Here is a 16,093-nt window from a genome sequence, read left to right as displayed (position 1 = left end):
TAGGCGCCTCACGGCTCGGTCATAGGGTGCACAACATGCACAATGTGCACGGAAAAGAAATATTAAGAGACCCAATCAAGAAACTGGGGCAGGAATTGTATTAGAAATAAGAAAAGATTCAAAGAGTTGTAATTTTAAACCAATACCAAAGCTATTTAGCTTTTAATACCTTTTCCATTCCTAACCCTATACCAAAAAAGACCTTTCGATCAATCTTAGAAAAATGCTGAGGCAAGCAAATGAAGTGGTTCATAACACTCTGGTACAAACAAGGAAAGAAAGTAAAGATGAGAGAGTCTTATAGGTGAAAACCCACACGGGCACCATAAGGCGACGGAAGTTGAGAGGAAAGTAAAATGAGAGAGTCTTATAGGTGAAAACCCACACGGGCACCATAAGGCGACGGAAGTTGAGAGAAAAGTAAAATGAGAGAGTCTTATAGGTGAAAACCCACACAGGCACCATAAGGCGAAAAAGGAAGTGAAGAAGTGAAAAATGAGGAAAATTTATCAATGAAAACTCCTTGAGACAATTGAAAGGAGATTGATTAAAAGACTGGGTCGATTAATCCGAAACGCATACCCTGATCATTGGTGCCAGTAATTCCAATCAGATAAGTCCTTTATTCCTTTTCTAACAGTCATCCAAAAATTGGATTTTTCTTTTCATTCTATAATTGTCGAAATCAGCGTATTTCATTACTAATAATCTTACTTTCTCCAAACTTTGAGATAAGTTTTATTCCAAACAAATAAGAAGGAGTGTCAAGGTATACTACCAAGATTCAAGGTTACAAGATATAGCCACGAAAGGTAGGAGAGAAAATATGGGTGTAAGAAAGGTGAAATCAAAAATGAATCAGCAAAGTCAGAAGGGGCATATGATTACAGTTAAAAGGTTTTGAAGGAAAACACACAGAGGGGAATCCTATAGTCAAGGATCAATTACAAAGACAAAACAGTCTTTTCAATCATTCCAAGGCAATAAAGAGAGACGAAGAGAAACATCACCATCGGCAAAAATACCACAGCCAGCCACCCTGCTTTAAACTAACGAAGTTTTCTTTGATTTAAAACAGGGGCAAATACAATATTTGTGTCAGGAAATACCTGGTAAAGAAAAAGAAGAAGTCAGGCGTCCACCTGGAGAATAAGGATGAAGAATTGAAGAAATCAGGCGTCCACCTGGAGAATGAGGATAAAAATTAAAGAAGTCAGGCGTCCACCTGAAGAATGAGGATGAAAGAATTAAAGAAGTCAGGCGTCCACCTGGAGAATGAGGATGAGAATTAAAAGAAGTCAGGCGTCCACCTGGAGAATGAGGATGAAGAAAAAGAAGAAGTCAGGTGTCCACCTGGAGAATGAGGATAAGAATTGAAGAAGTCAGGCGTCCACCTGGAGAATGAGGATGAGAATTGAAGAAGTCAGGCGTCCACCTGGAGAATGAGGATGAGAATTAAAGAGGTCAGGCGTCCACCTGGAGAATGAGGATGAAGAAAAGAAGAAGTCAGGCGTCCACCTGGAGAATGAGGATGAGAATTGAAGAAGTCAGGCGTCCACCTGGAGAATGAGGATGAGAGTTAAAAAGAAGTCAGGCGTCCACCTGGAGAATGAGGATGAGAATTGAAGAAGTCAGGCGTCCACCTGGAGAATGAGGATGAGAAAAGAAGAAGTCAGGCGTCCACCTGGAGAATGAGGATAAAGAATTAAAGAAATCAGGCGTCCACCTGGAGAATGAGGATAAAGAATTAAAGAAATCAGGCGTCCACCTGGAGAATGAGGATGAGAAAAGAAGAAGTCAGGCGTCCACCTGGAGAATGAGGATAAGAATTGAAAAAGTCAGGCGTCCACCTGGAGAATGAGGATGAAAGAATTAAAGAAATTAGGCGTCCACCTGGAGAATGAGGATGAGAAAAGAAGAAGTCAGGCGTCCACCTGGAGAATGAAGATGAGAAAAGAAGAAGTCAGGCGTCCACCTAGAGAATGAGGTTAAGAGTTGAAGAAGTCAGGCGTCCACCTGGAGAATGAGGATGAGAATTGAAGAAGTCAGGCGTCCACCTGGAGAATGAGGATGAAGTAAAAAAGAAGTCAGGCGTCCACCTGGAGAATGAGGATGAGAATTGAAGAAGTCAGGCGTCCACCTGGAGAATGAGGATGAGAAAAAGAAGAAGTCAGGCGTCCACCTGGAGAATGAGGATAAAGAATTAAAGAAATCAGGCGTCCACCTGGAGAATGAGGATAAAGAATTAAAGAAATCAGGCGTCCACCTGGAGAATGAGGATGAGAAAAGAAGAAGTCAGGCGTCCACCTGGAGAATGAGGATAAGAATTGAAAAAGTCAGGCGTCCACCTGGAGAATGAGGATGAGAATTGAAGAAGTCAGGCGTCCACCTGGAGAATGAGGATGAGAAAAAGAAGAAGTCAGGCGTCCACCTGGAGAATGAGGATAAAGAATTAAAGAAATCAGGCGTCCACCTGGAGAATGAGGATAAAGAATTAAAGAAATCAGGCGTCCACCTGGAGAATGAGGATGAGAAAAGAAGAAGTCAGGCGTCCACCTGGAGAATGAGGATAAGAATTGAAAAAGTCAGGCGTCCACCTGGAGAATGAGGATGAGAATTGAAGAAGTCAGGCGTCCACCTGGAGAATGAGGATGAGAAAAAGAAGAAGTCAGGCGTCCACCTGGAGAATGAGGATAAAGAATTAAAGAAATCAGGCGTCCACCTGGAGAATGAGGATAAAGAATTAAAGAAATCAGGCGTCCACCTGGAGAATGAGGATGAGAAAAGAAGAAGTCAGGCGTCCACCTGGAGAATGAGGATAAGAATTGAAAAAGTCAGGCGTCCACCTGGAGAATGAGGATGAGAATTGAAGAAGTCAGGCGTCCACCTGGAGAATGAGGATGAGAAAAAGAAGAAGTCAGGCGTCCACCTGGAGAATGAGGATGAGAAAAGAAGAATATTTGTGTCAGGAAATACTTAGTAAAGAATTAAAGAAGTCAGGCGTCCACCTGGAGAATGAGGATGAGTTAAAAAGAAGTCAGGCGTCCACCTGGAGAATGAGGATGAGAATTGAAGAAGTCAGGCGTCCACCTGGAGAATGAGGATGAGAAAAGAAGAAGTCAGGCGTCCACCTGGAGAATGAGGATAAAGAATTAAAGAAATCAGGCGTCCACCTGGAGAATGAGGATAAAGAATTAAAGAAATCAGGCGTCCACCTGGAGAATGAGGATGAGAAAAGAAGAAGTCAGGCGTCCACCTGGAGAATGAGGATAAGAATTGAAAAAGTCAGGCGTCCACCTGGAGAATGAGGATGAGAATTGAAGAAGTCAGGCGTCCACCTGGAGAATGAGGATGAGAAAAAGAAGAAGTCAGGCGTCCACCTGGAGAATGAGGATAAAGAATTAAAGAAATCAGGCGTCCACCTGGAGAATGAGGATAAAGAATTAAAGAAATCAGGCGTCCACCTGGAGAATGAGGATGAGAAAAGAAGAAGTCAGGCGTCCACCTGGAGAATGAGGATAAGAATTGAAAAAGTCAGGCGTCCACCTGGAGAATGAGGATGAAAGAATTAAAGAAATCAGGCGTCCACCTGGAGAATGAGGATGAAGAATTAAAAGAAGTCAGACGTCCACCTGGAGAATGAGGATGAAAGAATTAAAGAAGTCAGGTGTCCACCTGGAGAATGAGGATGAGAAAAGAAGAAGTCAGGCGTCCACCTGGAGAATGAGGATGAGAAAAGAAGAAGTCAGGCGTCCACCTGGAGAATGAGGATAAGAATTGAAAAAGTCAGGCGTCCACCTGGAGAATGAGGATGAAGAAAAGAAGAAGTCAGGCGTCCACCTGGAGAATGAGGATGAGAAAAAGAAGAAGTCAGGCGTCCACCTGGAGAATGAGGATAAAGAATTAAAGAAATCAGGCGTCCACCTGGAGAATGAGGATAAAGAATTAAAGAAATGAGGCGTCCACCTGGAGAATGAGGATAAAGAATTAAAGAAATCAGGCGTCCACCTGGAGAATGAGGATGAGAAAAGAAGAAGTCAGGCGTCCACCTGGAGAATGAGGATGAGAAAAAGAAGAAGTCAGGCGTCCACCTGGAGAATGAGGATAAAGAATTAAAGAAATCAGGCGTCCACCTGGAGAATGAGGATAAAGAATTAAAGAAATGAGGCGTCCACCTGGAGAATGAGGATAAAGAATTAAAGAAATCAGGCGTCCACCTGGAGAATGAGGATGAGAAAAGAAGAAGTCAGGCGTCCACCTGGAGAATGAGGATGAGAAAAGAAGAAGTCAGGCGTCCACCTGGAGAATGAGGATAAGAATTGAAGAAGTCAGGCGTCCACCTGGAGAATGAGGATGAAGAATTAAAAGAAGTCAGGCGTCCACCTGGAGAATGAGGATGAAAGAATTAAAGAAATCAGGCGTCCACATGGAGAATGAGGATGAGAAAAGAAGAAGTCAGGCGTCCACCTGGAGAATGAGGATAAGAATTGAAAAAGTCAGGTGTCCACCTGGAGAATGAGGATGAAGAATTAAAAGAAGTCAGGCGTCCACCTGGAGAATGAGGATGAAAGAATTAAAGAAATCAGGCGTCCACCTGGAGAATGAGGATGAGAAAAGAAGAAGTCAGGCGTCCACCTGGAGAATGAGGATGAGAAAAGAAGAAGTCAGGCGTCCACCTGGAGAATGAGGATAAGAATTGAAGAAGTCAGGCGTCCACCTGGAGAATGAGGATGAGAATTGAAGAAGTCAGGCGTCCACCTGGAGAATGAGGATGAAAGAATTAAAGAAGTCAGGCGTCCACCTGGAGAATGAGGATGAGAAAAAGAAGAAATCAGGCGTCCACCTGGAAAATGAGGATGAAGAAAGAAAAGAAGCAGTCGAGGCACCCACCTGAAGAACGAGGGAATGCAATTGAAGTGTTGAAATCAAAAGCCCGCTCATATGAAAAAGGAGCACACTTAGAATCAATAAAGCAGAGGAGTCCAACAAAATCCCCAACAAGAAACAACAAGAGTTCCAAAAGGAATACGGAATAAGACCAATGCCCAAGAGTCACCAAGATATCAAGACAACAAGAAATGCAAGAGCATGATCTAGATAAGATTTTATAATTCATGTACCATAGTCTAGTTTAATTTTGTATTTCCTTTAAAGTAAGGTGTAATAAGGAGGTCAGCAAGCAGTAAAAACAGCACGAAGCAGCAGTAACATCACAGTCCCACGGTAGTCCCAGCTACCCAAAACTTCCCGAACTACATTGACCTGATTCATTTATAGCCAAGGATATGTAGGAAACCTTTGAAGCATAGGTTCGGTCAAATCTTTCTAAAAATGCTTCCCACGGAGTATTCGAACGGGCAAAAATCGCTCGTGTCCGCTCACTTTATCTTTGTACGAAAACTCTTCGAGTTTCCGCACAAAGAGGGGCAGCTGTGAGCACGTGATTTTTGCCTTACGAAAAACTACTCCAAAATAAATCAAAATAAATTTCTTTTACTGTGTAATTTCTGAATTTGCGTGGTGTTAAATATTTGTTTATGTCCGTAAAATGTTTGCTTTGTTATAATTAAACAAAATAAAAATAAAAATACATGTTTCATGTATATCTAGGATTTAAGTATGCATTTAATTAAGTTAATTTAAATAAAATCATAAAAATATGCATTTTTATTTGTTCCACTGTGTGATTAATGTTGTCTATGTATTAATAGTTGTTAAAAAGGTAATTAATATCTTTGTAAGGGTAATTTTGTTTTTATAATTTTAATTAAGATTTTTTTTAATTAATAATGAAATTAGAAAATAATAAAAATAAAAAATAATACAAGTTGTACAAAATCGGACCTGGATTAAAATCCAGGCCCAAAACATTAATTCCCCCCCCCCCCACAGCCCAATCCGAACAGCCCAAGTCTGACCCAGTCCCAAGCTAAGACCAAACGACGTCGTTTGGTCACCTCTCATCAAGGGCCGTTGGATTAAATCCAACCAACGGTCAAGATCCCCTGCCCTTACCCGCAACCCATAACCCGACCCATTGACCCGACTCAGTCCAACCCCAACGTTAAACCAAACGACGTCGTTTGGTTTAGTGGATTGATCCTGGCCCTCCATCTTACTTGATCGAACGGACGATACCAATCCACCCCACCCCTATATAAATCCCAAACCCTTACCCCGGCCCATAACTAAACACCCCCCCATCCTCTCCTGTTCATCGTCTTCTCAAACAGACCCCTAACCCTAGCCGCCCCTATTCCCCTTCGCCTGAAACCCGGCGGCATCAACGCCGCCGGTCACCAAAGTAACACCCCAGAACCCCCTGAGCCTCCTCTATCCAAATATGTTATCTGCTTGGTTCGAATCTCCCTGAAGGTTCTCGAATCTTCATTTGAAGATTCGAGCCAAGTTCAGATCTAAACCAAACAACACCTAGTTAACACCATAGCTTCCCCTAGTCATCCTGAGTATGGATCTGTTGGTTGTTTGGCTCGAATCAGTTCTGAACTTCTCGAATCTTCTTTTGAAGATTCGGACCAAACAAGGACGAACTCAGATCCGTTTCAAACTAACACCAAATGACCCCTAGGCTACCCTCACCCTTATATCATGTTTGGTTCCTTTCGAATCTAACCAGAAATGATTAGGTCCCAAATCGAACCTTCAGGAAACCTAGAAATACCAAACTTATGGATTTTTGTCCAAATTGATTAAAGGATTGAGGTTTAATCGACCTTAGTCGAAGTATTTTCAATGGAAAATACTTCGACTAAGGTCTGTTTGATTTCAAACAAAAAAAATCCGAAAGCCGAGTTGAGTTCGAGTCTGATTGAAGATTCAGAGGTATTTTCTATTTCTTTGTGTATTCTACGTGTATTGTTGTCTGTCTTAATAGCTTTTTAATTTTTCATATTTGTTTTGATCAATTCTGTCATTTCTGTCTCCTACCTATCTACTTAATCCGAATGTGAATTGTTTCTGTTGGTTGTGATTGTTTACAATGTGTGTAATCGACTCGATTAAGTTCGTCGATTAGTTATATTACGAATTTTCATTTCTGAAAATGTTAACTAAAATAGTCTGCTTCTATTGTTTTAGACTAATTATTGACAAATGTTGTAAATAGTCAATTGATTAATGCTCGTCAATTAAATCATGATTGTTTGTGAATCAGTGAATTCAAATGTTGCTGTATATGTTGTTTTCTGAACAGGGCATTGTCAGTATATTGACAATGCTCCTGTGTATGTTTGATCTTAGTTCAATTATAAGTTCAGTTTGCATTATTGTGCTGAACCCAGTGTAATATTGTCAAGTTTGAGTTCAAGTTTACAAATGATGATTAGATGTAATTGTGATAGAACGTTTACATTCTTAGGATTCAGTCCAGAACCTAAGAGAATTGGTTATAGCTGTGTTAAATCAATTTGATAATTAAGTTTGAACAGATTTTTAAATCTGTTTTGTAAATTCTATTATGATTTTTGCATTTAAGGCAGTAATAACAGTAATTACAGTAGGTTTTCAGGGGGTATTTGAGGAATGAAACAGTAGGGTAATGTAATAATGCTAGTGTATTATAATGTAATGTTAGTGGCTATAATTTAATGGGATAATGGGAAACAAAGGGTAATGGGAGTGCTGAAAATCAGGGAAAAGGTTTTACATAATGGGATTTAAAATAGTAAAGCAGATTTTGAATGGGATTTTCTGTTTTTAAAAAAGAAAGAAAGGGTCCATCCAACATTAATAGGGTGCAACCAGCCCTGTATAAATACAGGAGCTGGACAGACCTTAGAGGAGGGCTGAGAGAATTTTTAAGAGAGTTTTTAAGGAGTTTTTTTTAGAAAACTTGAATACAGTTTTCAGACAGAAGGGAGTTTCAGACAGAAGGAGAGTTTTAATCAGTTTTCAGAGGGAGGGAAATCAGTTTTCAGAAGAAGATTAGTTTGAGATAATTTAGGAGAGGAAGAAGAAACAGAAAAGGAACAAAAAGAACATTCATACACACACACAGATATACAGTAGCAGAAACAGAAAAATCAGAAAAAATGGGAATTTGAAACTGAAAAGAAATTGAAATCTGAAATATTGTTTCTTTTGTTGAATCTGTTCAACCTTACTTGGTTCCACTGATTCAGTTAACATCTGAAGTATCTTTTAAAAAATAACTATACTGTGCATCTGTTTTCTTCGGATCTTATTATTGTTTAAATCTGTGGGAATACTGGTATTTGGCTGAATTTGTTACTGCTGCTACTGCTGAAATTTACTCCTTCCACCTTCATTTTCAGGTACATGTCTTTTAAATTTTAAGTTGGAAAGAGATTCAACATGATTCATCAATGAAGTTTGAATTGAAATTCTGTTTTCTATTTGTCCAAGTTCATCAATTTAAATTTCATTTTTTTATTTTATGTTAGTTAATTAGTAGTGAATTCAATTTGATAACTATGAGCTAATTGTCTTACTTTGAAAGTTCGTATAAAGATTTGTAATAATATTAGCTCATTATCTCATTAGTTTAATCATATTAAATTGTCAAAGTAGGGAATATGGCATGAATGTTGGTCATTATTTAATTTTGTTGTTGGTTAAGTAAGAAGTGATGTAGAAGTGCCAAGAAAACTACAACAGTGATATTTATTGTTAAATAAGGTTAAGATGATGTTGTTGGTATATTTTTATAAGATAATAGATGTGTGTATAAAAGTTGGCGAAAGGTGATGTGATGTAGCTTATTACAATGTTAAAACGTTATGAATGTTTACGATATACAGTTAAGTTGCATGTAAGGAAAATTTATTGAATTAACTTGTAATAATTCAGCCATTATAAACTCGATGCCTATCTACCTTCATAGACAAATTGATCAAATAATTAGGCTTATTAGATTAAAAGCGAGTATATGAGAATGAAACGAGATGTATAAGTACCAATTGCAACACTTGATATCAATGGTAATTAGAAATAGAATTTGCATTAAGTAAATCATGAAAAATTTTTGGAAAATATTTCCTTCCTTTATGAATCGTTCATTTTCAGTTTCATATGCAATTTATTCTTTGATATATATATATATATATATGTCATATTTGTTTTTTTTTAAAATAGTATTAATCATATTTTTATTCTGTCCTTTGAAATTGAATAGTTGGAATGAATATAACTTATATTCGAAAAATATAATCAACGGTCAACATTTAATAAATTGTAAATTCTTTTCAAAGAATTTAAGGGCACCTTAAATGGGAATTTATCATGATTTTCACATAAAAATGTATAGATATAATAAACAATTTGTGGAAAATCCCTAATATCATTACAAATATTTTGCGTAATTAGGGATACGTTCGCGTACCCTGATTATATTTTTAAAAGCAAAAAACTCGGATTATGCGTAAGCGCAACTTCGAGCGAATATTTAATAAAAGGATTTTTCCAAAAGCGTTAAATTAATTTCACAAAAAACCTGAGATGTACGGTTCACTATTCAAGAAAAACAAATATTCTTGATTCAACATAATTTCGAAAAATGATTGTTTAATAAATATATTATCAAAAATTATTGTGTACACGTACGCGTGACACAATTCTGCATTTTTTTAAAATTTATAACACGAATATACGTACGCGTAATTCGATTCAAAGAAGGGTCCTTAATCACAATAAAAGCGGTATAAATCACGTAACAAAAGTATTTAATCAAGACAATTAAGCCAATAATAAAAACAGTTAAGCGACCGTGCTAGAACCACGGAATTCGGAAATGCCTAACACCTTCTTCCGGATTAATAGAATTCCTTACTCAGGATTTCTGGTTCGCAGAATAATAAACAGAGTCATATTCTCCTCGATTCAGGGATTATAGTTGGTGACTTGGGACGCCTTAAAATTCCCAGGTGGCGACTCTAAAACAAATAAACAAATCCCGTTTCGACTGTCCTTCAATTGGAGAAAACTCCCCACGCGCCCCGCGGGCGCGGTGAAAAGGAGGTGCGACAAGGGGTAACTATAGAATGCGAATATCTTCAGGGGCAGTTGAGGTCGATACAATCTGAGATGGATCAGAATCTTATCAGGGTCGAGGCGATGAGCGCGGAGTGGATGGGAAAATTGGCCGAGTTGGAGAGAAAGGTTGTTGGGTTGGAGAACATCGATAGCGCCTAGTCGGCAGTTTGGCGAGGGCGGCGGCTCTAGAGAATACTATCCGCATTCTCCTGTCCGAGTAGGAGTCAGAGAGGGCGACAACCACGCTAATGAAAGCGAGGCTTGAGGAGCATATTGGCGAAATCGACCGTGAGGCATCGTCCTTGGGAGACTGGGTCGCTGCCCTTGAGGCCGAGAATGAGAAACTGTTGGCTCAAATTGAATCTTCCTCCGCCAATGTTCCCCGTCATTTGCACGCGCTTTGGGTTCATGCTGAAGCCCAGCAGGATATATATAAGAACTTGTGGGAGGCGAGAAACGTTACCGAGGCCACAATGAAGGTACTTAGGCAAAGGTAGGAGAGGCTCGTGTCAACTATTGATATGACTCAGTGACGCTGGAGGCCGATGAGGGCATGGATGATGAGGGAGGACTTCCTGGAGATTTTGGTGATGATGGTGGCGGTGATGACGACGAGTGAAAGAATGTTGTCTTTGTCTATTTTCTATTTTTTTTTAAATTCGTTGTTGGTTGTCATTGTTTCTCCCCCCCTTTAGACTATTGGTTCGGGCCGTATGTAATCTGTGACTATTTGTGCAGTGACTTTGTATAAAGAGGAATTTTTCAGTGTTATGTGCCCTCTTTATTTTATTTTTTTGCTCTTCATACCTTGGTGCGAAGTAGATTCCCGCATCACGAGTTCCCTACTCTTTGGGAATTTAGTGTCACGCGGGTAGAATAGGACCTTAATGGCGGCTTTGGCTAGCGAGATGGTGTTTTCGAACTTGTGTTGAGATGTTGTATTATCATAGTCTGAACGGTATGGAACTATTTTTCTGACAGCAACCTTAGCCGTAAGGATATTGCTTCCGGGCTTATATTGAAGTATTATTTGGTCGTGAGTCCCAGTCTTTCTTTCCCTTTCTTTTTTTTGATAAAGTATTGCACCATCGTCATTTGGTCGAGGTCGAACTCTTTTCTTTGGAAAGGGCCCTTGGCCTTAAGGGTATTATTTCTAACTTTTGTCGAAATATTAACCCGTCGTTGTTCGATCAAGGTCGAACTCTTTTCTTTGGCGAAGGCCCTTGGCCTCAAGGGTGTTATTTCAAACTTATCGAAATATTAACCCTTCATTGTTTCTATCGAGGCCGAACTCTTTTCTTTGGCAAAGGCCCTTGGCCTCAAGGGTGTTATTTCAAACTTGTCGAAATATTAACCCGTCATTATTCGATCGAGGTCGAACTCTTTACTTTGGCGAAGGCCCTTGGCCTCAAGGGTGTTATTTCGAACTTGTCGAAATATTAACCCATCATTGTTCGATCGAGGTCGAACTCTTTTCTTTGGCGAAGGCCCTTGGCCTCAAGGGTGTTATTTCGAACTTGTCGAAATATTAACCCGTCGTTGTTCGATCGAGGTCGAACTCTTTTATTTGGCAAAGGTCCTTTGCATCAAGGGTGTTATTTCGAACTTATCGAAATATTAACCCGTCGTTGTTCGATCGAGGTCAAACTCTTTTCTTTGGCGAAGGCCCTTGGCCTCAAGGGTGTTATTTCGAACTTGTCGAAATATTAACCCGTCATTGTTCTTTGGCAAAGGCCCTTGGCCTCAAGGGTGTTATTTCGAACTTGTAGAAATATTAACCCGTCGTTGTTCGATCAAGGTCGAACTCTTTTCTTTGGCGAAGGGCCTCAAGGGTGTTATTTCGAACTTGTCGAAATATTAATCCGTCGTTGTTCGATCGAGGTCGAACTCTTTTCTTTGGCGAAGGCCCATGGCCTCAAGGGTGTTATTTCGAACTTGTCAAAATATTAACCCGTCGTTGTTCGATCGAGGTCGAACTCTTTTCTTTGGCGAAGGCCCTTGGCCTCAAGGGTGTTATTTCGAACTTGTTGAAATATTAACCCGTCATTGTTCGATCGAGGTCGAACTCTTTTCTTTGGTGAAGGCCCTTGGCCTTAAGGGTGTTATTTCGAACTTTTTGAAATATTAACCTGTCGTTGTTCGATCGAGGTCGAACTCTTTTCTTTGGCGAAGGCCCTTGGCCTCAAGGGTGTTATTTTGAACTTGTCAAAATATTAACCCGTCGTTGTTCGATCGAGGTCGAACTCTTTTCTTTGGCGAAGGCCCTTGGCCTCAAGGGTGTTATTTCAAACTTGTCGAAATATTAACCCGTCGTTTATCGATCGAGGTCGAACTCTTTTCTTTGGTGAAAGCCCTAGGCCTCAAGGGTGTTATTTCGAACTTGTCGAAATATTAACCCATCATTGTTCGATCAAGGTCGAACTCTTTTCTTTGGCGAAGGCCCTTGGCCTCAAAGGTGTTATTTCGAACTTGTCGAAATATTAACCCGTCGTTGTTCGATCGAGGTCGAACTCTTTTTTTTTTGGCGAAGGCCCTTGGCCTCAAGGGTGTTATTTCGAACCTGTCGAAATATTAACTCGTCATTGTTCGATCGAGGTCGAACTCTTTTCTTTGGAGAAGGCCCTTGGCCTCAAGGGTATTATTTCAAACTTGTCAAAATATTAACCCGTCGTTGTTCGATCGAGGTCGAACTCTTATCTTTGGCGAAGGCCATTGGCCTCAAGGGTGTTATTTCGAACTTGTTGAAATATTAACTCGTCGTTGTTCGATTGAGGTCGAACTCTTTTCTTTGGCGAAGGCCCTTGGCCTCAAGGGTGTTATTTCGAACTTGTCGAAATATTAACCTGTCGTTGTTCGATCGAGGTCGAACTCTTTGTTTTTTTGGCGAAGGCCCTTGGCCTCAAGGGTGTTATTTCGAACTTGTTGAAATATTAACCTGTCATTGTTCAATCGAGGTCGAACTCTTTTCTTTGGAGAAGGCCCTTGGCCTCAAGGGTATTATTTTAAACTTCTCGAAATATTAACCCGTCGTCGTTCGATCGAGGTTGAACTCTTCTTTTTGGCGAAGGCCCTTGGACTTAAAGGGTGTTATTTCGAACTTGTCAAAATATTAACCCGTCGTCGTTCGATCGAGGTCGAACTCTTTTTTTTTGGCGAAGGCCCTTGGCCTTAAAGGGTGTATTTCGAACTTGTCGAAATACTGACCCGTTATCAGTCCCAGTTTTTGGAGAATCAGGTATCCTCAAGGGTGTTATTTCGAACTTATCAAAATATTAACCCGTCGTGAGTCCTATTTTTTTTTTTTTGAGAGTTGGGTATCTTCTGGGGGAGTCCCAGTTCGCCTGATTTTATTTGCATTGGGAGTGTGATGTCGGGAAGCAGGGAACGTTGCTGCTTTGCTCGCACTCGTTTCACGCGCATATTAGAGTTTCCCTGTCTAACTTTTTATTTTCCGGTCTGGAAATGTCATTGTTGGGTGGGGCGATGAATTACACTTTGACTTAGGGGATCTCCCTCTCGTTGGCCAAGCTTTTAGGTCCCCGGGAGGGCTTTTTGGGATGCCTTCTTGGCGAGGGCGAGGGAGTAACACTCAAGGGGTATCATTTCCTAGGAGTTGGGTTTGTTTAGTGGATGATGTTTTGGTTTTTTTGTAGGAATTTCCCCTTCTTCAGTTAAGTAGTTTCCTTGCTCGCTCGCCCGCGTGGCGCCCGCGTTATTGTTCGAGCAATCGATAGAAGGTGGGTAAGGATGACCTTCTCCTTATTTCGATTCAATGAGTTGGAGAATGAAGGTGGACCTGTAGTGGTTCTCGTTTTTGCTTGACGCTTTAGCGGTTGATGGGGGTAATGTTTTCCGAATTCGGTGACCGAATTCAACTCTGTTTCCCCTCATTTGGTCATGTGGTGCTTAATTCTCGTTTTCCATCTCCTCTATTTTCTTTGAAACAGTTGCAAGCGTATCCTTACCGTTCTCTTTGGTGGGCGGCCATGTTTCCGGTTTTTGATCTGGAGAAGACTAGGAAGGTTTCACTAAGAAATTTTCGCAGACGGTGCCAAATTGTTTGACCAAAAGATATTGAATTCTTTTCGGTTAAATCAATTAAAGAAGATAAAAAGGTAAATCTTAGTCAAACATAGTAAATTCTAGATCTATAAACAAACAAGAAGATGATATATAAAATGAAGTAGAAGCGGCAAATTATCGAAGCCTTTCACTTCTTCTCTCACCAATCGGTGTAGATGACTGTTGTAGAAAATCTATCAGAGGATTGTTTTCCTTCTTTTGTTCTTAGAGAGATTACAGAGGAGAAGGAGAGAAAAGAAGAAAAAAAGCCCCCCTTTCTAGGAAGGTCTCATTCCTATATATAGCCATAGAGTCATTGACATGTATTTGGGCCATAGACCCCCTTACTTCGCACCCGCTTTCGTCGTTCGGTGAATACGTGGTTTGACGTAAATAGTGTTGTCTTTTTTATCCCATTGTTTGGACGTGGTCCCAATTGGGTCGACCACAGCGGTCAGATTTTGATCAATACAATTGTTAGAGAATTAACATAAAAAATTTTGAGTACCAAACGAAACAGATCCAATTGAAATTGATATTGAAAATTCATAAACCAAATTCAACTTGTTTGATGCCTGAAATGCGATTGTTATAATTTAACCAAAATTTTCAAAAGTGGACATGATTAAATCTTTCATTTCAAACTAGTTCCACAAGTTACATAGTACTTCTTTCGTTTTTAAGTATCTAAATATTTTCCTGTTAAGATAATTGTTTGACTCTTAAAAATCAAAAAGCGCACAATGACTTTAATACCAACCAAAAAAAAAGAAAAAAAAGAAAAACTTTAGCTGGCAGTACTTATCAGTTATCTTCAATGAAAGGTACGTATGTCAGCCAAGAATTTCCCAGGAGTTACTTCAAACGGGTTGATACTTGACAAGTACCTAATCTCTCATTTTTAGTTTCCTGCCCGGTGTTCGGTATCGTTATTGGGGCCCGATTAAATCCGAATTTTAGCTGAAAAGTCCCACATTCGGGATTCTAATAAAAGCGACTTCATACCCAAAGCTCGAACTCGAGACCTCTGATTAAATAATGAAAAAGTACTTACTATTCGACCACAAGTTGTTAAGTACGTAGTCTCTATAAACGAGCAGATTAGGTTCTATTGTATACATCATTGTACCCGGAATTAGTAATCTCTCTTCTTCGTTTATGTGATACACTTTGACGGAACACAAACTTTAAGAAAAAAAGTGTGATTGAAAATTATTTAATTAAGGATAAAATAAAAAAATATAAAGTTAAATATATAAATATATTATTATTTTTTAGTACAAACTAAAAAGAAAAATATAGTACTACAAAATTGGGACAGAAGAAGTAATTAACAGTTTTAAGGGGATCAATTATTCTGTAGATAAGGAATGGGAGAACTAGAAATAAGAAAGGCATGTAACACCAATTTGAAAAAACAAAATTCCAAAGAAATTTTGGTGGTAAGTGGTAACGGGACCATATTTCTATTTGTCGATAAGATAAAAACCTAAACCGGAAAGAGAAAGTCAATTATTCCTTTCGTTTCAATATACGATTACTCTTTTTTTATTTTTGGATGCTCTAAATATTTGATACAAGTTTATTGCTATACGACATTTATACATTCGCTATTTAACTTTGATGTGATGTTTGTTTTCTTTTCAGTAACATTTTTAAAGACTTCTTAGATTATCACTAGTATATTCTATGTCATATTAATATATTAAAAATTGTGTTCGATAAGACGTATCACATCAAATAAAACAGCAAGAATAATAATTTACTTACTACAATATCAAATATAACTCAAGTTTCATTCGTGACGCTTCAATTTTATAATTTTCTCCAAACTCATGTAAGTTGTTATTTAAAGTATGATGATTAAGCTTTATATTTAATTAACAATCGATAACGAATATTAACCTCTTTAACGTAACTCAATTTTAAATTTGCAAAAAGGAAGCTAGTTGACTACGCTACGTACAACTCCTTCGATGTTTATAATTTGTCCAAAACTCCTCCAACTTACTATTTTCAG

The sequence above is a fragment of the Nicotiana tabacum genome, chromosome 5, assembly GCF_000715075.1.
Source record: "Nicotiana tabacum cultivar K326 chromosome 5, ASM71507v2, whole genome shotgun sequence".
Classification (NCBI taxonomy): Eukaryota; Viridiplantae; Streptophyta; class Magnoliopsida; order Solanales; family Solanaceae; genus Nicotiana; species Nicotiana tabacum.
The sequence above is the reverse complement of the archived record's forward strand: the minus strand, read 5'-3'. Positions refer to the sequence as shown.